A 6,280-nucleotide genomic window follows, 5' to 3' on the forward strand; every position below is an offset into this window, starting at 1 on the left:
CGCCAGTAGTCAGACCACAATTGTGGAAGCCGCCATCTTGAGACCGTCTTGCTTCCCCGCCCAGCACTTAGTAGAGCTGCCAATCTCAGAACAACCCCAACGTTCCTAAAAAAGGAGCGTCAGAAGCTGGAAGAAGCGGCTCGAAGTCTCGGGGACCCCGCGTCGCCGTACGGCTCCTGAGGTTTCGCACCTCTCCCTTGAGTCCGCCTCTGCTGTTCAGGCTATGCCTGCCGCCCTGGGAGCCGCCATCTTGAGACTAGCTTCCCCTTCCCCCTATTCTCTTCTTCCTAGACAGTTCTTTCACAGCAAACCAAACACAAGGTAGCGTCCAATCCTTGCTTCCCTTCTTATGACTCCTTCCCACAGGAGCCGCTCGAAAGAGCACGAGTTAGGCCCCGAAGTGACAACTGTACGGCAGAAGCAGCGGTAACGGCAGGGCGCTCATGCCTCCTCCCTGGGAGCCGCCATCTTGTGTGAAGAAGTAACAACTAAACATGGCGGCGGTCGGGCGAGGGGGCGGAGTCAGGAGACGTCATCGCTCCCTTGCACTCACACGTCCCCGCCTCTGTGCTTAGGCGTCTTAAAGGACCCAAGGCTCATAAAATATTCAAGCTTCTTAAAAGTGCAGTGTGCTGGTTGCGGGTGAGCAGGCGCTGCTGCGCAGTAGGCTAGAGCACGAGCTGAGCTCGGGTCAGGTGCAGTAGTGCCCCGCCCTGCGTGCCCCCCCACCCCAGCGCTCCACCCACGCCTCCTCCCTGGGAGCCGCCATCTTGCCACTTCCCCACACTGGGTCCTCTGCAGGCGTCAATAACGACTTTCAGCACAAAACAAAGATGGCCACAGCATCTGGGAATGCCCGGATGAAGATGTAACTCCCCCTAGGCTGGCTTGACCCCCCCCCCCCGAACAGTCTCCCGGGTCGCTGAAGGGACACAACCCCGAGAAATAGCCTTTAACTAGCTGTGGAGATAGGGTACATAGTGTTTAACGGTAGCAGAGAGGAGACGCCATTGCATGTCTGGCTGGGAAGCAGCTCCTTTCCCGCCCTGAACACTCAACAGCCAGCCAAAACCCCGCCACAGGGGCGAGCTGGAGGCGGAGCGACAAAGGTGACGTCATGAACGCGCGGGGGCGGAGCTTCCGCCCGCTCCCAGGCCCATCCGCACCAGCCCTGGGCTTCGCTGCCACCGCCCGCTCCGCCCGAATGGGTCCGGGTGCGCGCTCCGATTCGAGGCGCGCCAGGCCACCCTCTCCAGCGGCCCAACAAGGCTGACAGCACGGGAGTCAAGCCAGCGCGGGAGCAGCCTGCGCCACTCGCATCACCTCGCGTCATCCGCCCCGCCCTTGCGCAGGCGTATGGCAGCTTTACGGGTCCGCCCTTTTTCGAGGTTTGAATTTTCCCTAGCAAAGCGAGAGAAGCAAAATACCCGGATGGTGAGCGCTGGCCCTTTCGCGCCAATATTGTAAATACACAAAACAACCTTGAAAGGGGAGCATTACGCTCTTCATTTCTATGTTTCAAGTCTTCCAGGAGACCGGTTAGGCATTGCAGTGTCATCACTGTCAAAGTCAGGTTTTAGCATAGGGTTCCTAAGATGATGTCCCAGAGCCTAGACCAAGAGCTGATTGTTTCTCCACGTTAGCCTCTACTTATTTTATCCTTATTTTAATAAACTGATGGTGGAAATTTGGCATTTCCCATGATTACAAATATAGGAAGCAGAACCCATGTTCAGACACACCTGTGACTTTGTCATCGAAGGACATGTACAGATCATTACAGGTCCTGTAGCAGCAGCTTTGTACAGATCTAAAAATTAAATTACAAGCTCTACCTGTAGTCTGAATAATTTTAACTGTGATGTTACTGTATTGAGCCTGCCAGTAAGTAGATCTTGCAATTTGTTACCAATAAGGAATGCATATTACCATCTCACACTATAAAACAATGTAATACTCCTGTTTTCATGTTAACCCAGACTTGACGATGAGAATCCCAGAGCAGAGGTGGCCTCCAAATGTGGAGACAAATTAAAGATAAAATCTTCAGTTCCCTGGTAGGGGTAATGCGTTTGAGAGAGCAGTGGAACCCACATATTCTAGATATGGTGGTCCTTCTTAGCAAAAGATACTCAAGGTAAGCAAGCCTCATATTAAGCCGAGCAGCCCAGAATCCAGGAAACTCCAGGGCATATCTAAGAAGACAAAGAGGAAATGGGTCTGGTAAGAGGGTAAGGGAAGGGAGTAGAAGCCAATTGTCCTACACTAAACATCAGGAAAGAAGTTGGACTTTTGCCCTTAAACTAAACAATACTTGCTCATGCCTGTAATTCCAGGACTTAGGCAGTTGAGGCAAGAGGATGGGAATAATAAGTAAGACAGACTGGACAACAGTAGAAGATTTTGTCTTAGAAACAAACAAAATATACGTTGCAAGCATCCAACCACTAAGCTATATCTTCAGCCATTTTTAACTTTTTGAGTCAGGGGTTCATTCAAGCAGTCTTCCCTTAAATTTTCAATCCTCCTGCTTCAGCTTCCCTATCAGCTGGAATTACAGATATCAGACATGAGGCCACATATTTTTTCATAACAGGATTTCTCAGTCCACCAGCCCCCAAATCATGACACAGAGGCTTATTATTAGTTATGAATACTCGGTCTTAGCTTAGCTTGTTTCTAGCTAGCTTTTTAAATTTTCCTATTTCTCTTCACCTATATTTTGTCTTAGGGTTTTTTACCTTTCTTTCATTCTGTATGTTCTACTTTCCTGTTTCTTCAATGTCTGTCTGTCTGGCAGATGCCTGACTGGCTGACCCGTGGCATCTTCCTCCTTGTCCCCTATATTCCTCCTCTTACTCTCTCTGTTCGCCAGCCTTGCCTGTCCCTTGCCTACCTAGCTATTGGACATTCCATTTTTTTATTAGACTAATCAGGTACCTTAGGCGGGCAAGGTAAAACATCTTTACATAATTAAATAAATGCAACACATTTTTATATAGTTAATATTACATGTTGTTCCCTTGCAACACTACAACTCCCAACAGCCCTCTGGACGGCAAGCGCGGGACACATTTCCCAGAAGCCTTTGCATCCTCTGTTAAAAGCAAGGACAAGCCACGAGTTCGCCCTTTCCCTCCCCTTCTTTAACCCTTCCCTTTGTCCCTTCCTTTCACTTTTCCTAGTGTGTTTTCCCCTCCCATTAAAAAGTGTACCACGTGGTACCGCACGTGTCTGTGTCTTTTCCCTGCGTAATCGTCTTTACCCCATAGGACAAATGGGAATTAAGAACAACATTTTGGTGCCGCCGCATCGACTCGGAGACCTCTCCGTCCGGTGCCCGAGGCTTTGCCTCTGGGCTTCACCGACAAGGTCCAAAGAACCGACAGCCTTCGCTCACCACCACCTGTTTCCACGGCCATTTCAACAGCTTCATCCTGATCCGTGAGTTACCCTGAGTTGGCTTCCTTCCCCCTGGGGCGTTCAAAGACTGTCCGGCCGGCTTTCTTTGCACACCTCGGTCTAGGGCTAGGTTGCTAACCCGCCTCCCCCGTTTTTTTTTTTTGCCCTTGGCCGAAACGCTCAGTCCGCGCACCCGGAGTTCGGTGCTCCGGGCTTTTTTTCTCCTTCTTTCTTCCTTTTTTTCTAACTTTTTCCTGTCCACTTTCGGCCCACTTTTTGTGGCACCTCCGGGCCCTGTGCCCTAAAGAGCTTAATCGCCTCCTCCCAGCCGGGACTTTCTCTCCTGTACGGTTGCTGGGCTCGGGGCAGTTAAGTGTTAACATGCCCCAAATTCGCACGGACGCCTGCGTTTTTGGCTTGCCGTGTTCGCGGTACTCTGTTGGTACCTTTTGCGGCTGGGCTGCACTTCGGCCATGGGCTCAAAAAATTCTAAACCGGTCCCCCCATCTTCCCCGCTCAGACAGCTTCTGGAAGCTCTCCAACCCCACGCCCTCATTCCCTCCATAAAACTCTCCAAGTTAATACGGCTTTGTTCCAAGACTTGGCCTAAATACAATTTACAGGGCTCTATTCGCTGGCCTTCTCAGGGATCATTTGACCCTGACACTCTGCGGGAGCTGGCAAATTTTTGTCACCGGTCAGCTAAATGGAAGGAATTAATGTACGTGATGGCCTTCTTTTATATGGCTCTAAAAACTGACCCATCTACCTCGTCACACTGTTCACCGGCTCACATGTTTTTGGCTCTACCCTCCCTCCAGGAACCCTCCGCTCCGACCATGGACCCCGATGACGACCCCCCCCCCGCCTCCCCGACCTCGTGACACCACTCCTTCCCGCCCTGTCCAATCGGGGGCCACCTCCTCTATCCCCCCTCCTTCAAAAGTTTCTTTTAGGTACAAAAAGGAGTCGCCTACACCTTCTCCCCACGCCTCTAAACGCTCCATTCCTAGGTCTCCAGGAGTTCCGCGTAAACATCCTTCTGGGTCGCCTTCCTGTTCCTCTGAATCCCCCAAAAAATCTCATTCCCCCCCGTCTCATATATCCCAGCCTTTCCGATCCAGCTTCACCTAACTTCTCTCGCAGCAGGACTCGACTGCGAAGACAATTAACAATTTCTTCCCAGCACAGGAGGCGCAATAGGCGGGCCGAATCGACTTCGGATTCTTCCGTCTCACCTCCCCGCCCCACCCCTCCGCCTCGGTCTTCCAAGACCCCCTCAGGCGCTAACCCCACCCGCCGCCTTGCGCCTAATTTCACCCCTCCCCTTACGCGCTCGCGAGCCGCTGCCGCAGCAGCAGACCCTGATCAACCCAAACCAGCTACCGTTCTGCCCTTACGAGAGGTAGCTGGGGTCGAGGGCCCACTTCGGGTACACGTCCCCTTCACCTTATCGGAACTTTCACATATTTCTAAGCTACTAGGGTCATATACGGCTAACCCCACTAATTTCACAAAAGAGTTTCAATATTTAACCCAATCTTACAGCCTAACTTATCATGATATTTATATGATTCTCTTTAACAACTTGCTTCCTGAGGAACGCCGACGGGTCTGGGAGCAGGCGAGACTGCATGCTGACGAAGTACACCAGACTCAGCCTTCTCACCCACCTGGTGCAGAGGCAGTGCCCGAACAGGAACCCCACTGGGATTACAACTCCCCCGGGGGCATTCTGTCCAGAGACCGATTCTTAACCTGCCTTCTGGTGGGATTAAGAAAGGCGGCTCTCAAACCAGTCAATTATTCTAAACTTGCAGAAATATTTCAGGATACAAACGAGAATCCTTCCGCATTTCTTTTTTTTTTAATTTATTTATTTATTAAGGATTTCTGCCTCGTCCCCACAACTTCCGCATTTCTTGACCGTCTCACCAAAGCTATGCTACAGTTCACAAACATGGACCCAGAATCCAACGAGGGCAGACAGCTCCTGATGTCCCACTTTGTCAACCAGTCCTACTCAGACATCAAGGCGAAACTCAGACGTTTGGAGAAGGGTCCCTTAACTCCACAGGCACAGATCCTGGAGATGGCCTTCAAGATCTACCACTCAAGGAATGACAAGGCCAGAAATCATTGCCACGTGATCACCGCACCCGCCAGGCCAGCCGAGGTGATGGACTCCACCGCCCGCCCTCTGCGAGCGGCTCCCCCGCCCCCCCCCCCCCCCCCCCCCCCCCCCCCCCCCCCCCCGCCCATGCTTCAAGTGTGGTAAGACAGGTCACTGGTCAAAGGCGTGCCCCAATCCCCATCGCAACCCGAGGGGCCCCTGCCCAAGGTGTCACAGGGAGGGTCATTGGTCCACAGACTGCCCTCGTGCGTTCGGTGACTCTGGGGCAGCCGCCCCAGAGGACCCCCAGGTTGACCTATTGGGTCTGGCTCTGGAAGACTGAAGGTTCCCGGGCTCCTCCACTGACAACCCGACTGCTATGCCCATCTGCAACCAGAGCCGCGGGTACTTCTTACAGTGTCGGGACGCCTCATCTCCTTTCTCTTGGACACCGGAGCAACATATTCGGTTCTAAGGGAATTTTGGGGGCCAACCTCCCCCTCACGTTCCCCTATTGTCGGGGTAGGGGGACAGCCTTATCTACCTCTCCAAACTCCACCTCTCAATTGCATATTTAAAGGTATCTTTCTCACTCATTCATTTCTAGTTCTACCAACCTGTCCAGTCCCACTCTTGGGAAGGGATCTTCTGACCAAGCTGGGAGCTTCCATTTCTTTTGCGCCCCCCACCCGTTTCGTTTCAGATCCGTCGGCGACACAGCTGCTGCTTCTCCTGGCTCCGCGACCCTCTGATACTAACATGTCT

The sequence above is a fragment of the Microtus oregoni genome, unplaced genomic scaffold, assembly GCF_018167655.1.
Source record: "Microtus oregoni isolate MIOR12 unplaced genomic scaffold, Mior012 000050F_ref0000143, whole genome shotgun sequence".
Lineage (NCBI taxonomy): Eukaryota > Metazoa > Chordata > Mammalia > Rodentia > Cricetidae > Microtus > Microtus oregoni.